Source organism: Gekko japonicus, unplaced genomic scaffold (genome assembly GCF_001447785.1).
Source record: "Gekko japonicus isolate JY-2015 unplaced genomic scaffold, Gekko_japonicus_V1.1 scaffold1064, whole genome shotgun sequence".
Classification (NCBI taxonomy): Eukaryota; Metazoa; Chordata; class Lepidosauria; order Squamata; family Gekkonidae; genus Gekko; species Gekko japonicus.
Genome location: NW_015176004.1, coordinates 524086 through 524728, shown reverse-complemented (window position 1 = coordinate 524728; position 643 = coordinate 524086).

The following is a 643-nucleotide window of genomic DNA, read 5'->3' as shown; positions in this document are numbered from 1 at the left end:
CTACACCAGCGACCGTCACAGACAAAAGGTTTGTTGTGACATCTTCAGCCCCAATACACCATGCAGTGCACAGCAAACAGTTTCGCACACTGCTGTTGGAAAGGTATATTTGTGACCTGCTGTAGGACAGTTATATCCTTTGCAAAAAGAAAAACACTCCCCTAGCGCTTCATTCAGCAGAAGACGGGCCAAGCAAATGAATTTCAGCATAAAGCAGCAGGTGTGGAAACTTCCGCAATACCCAGTGTGTAGGAGAGGCTCAGCCATTGATCCTTGACATGAGAATTGGCGTGTCACCATCATGTCCCCATGTTCAAGGATGTGCTGTAAGTCTCTGTCTCCAAGTCCTGTGGATGCCATGGTTGTTAATGAATGAAGCTGATTAGCAGTATTGAATCGTTTGCTTCCCAGACTACCCCAAAGTCTCCGTCTTCATTTATCTGGCACTCTGAGCAAGGTGATCGTATGCTCCTGCCAAATGGTTGCTACAGAACAGCTGCAAGGGTAGGTGGCTGGTGTCCTGGACTCAGATCATCCTTTATGTACATCCCTTCTTGCAGAAGACCCTCTTCATGGCACAGTGAGAAGAGCTGGGCTGGGACTTGCCCAAGGCTAGCCAATGACGTTTTAATGGTTCAGCAGG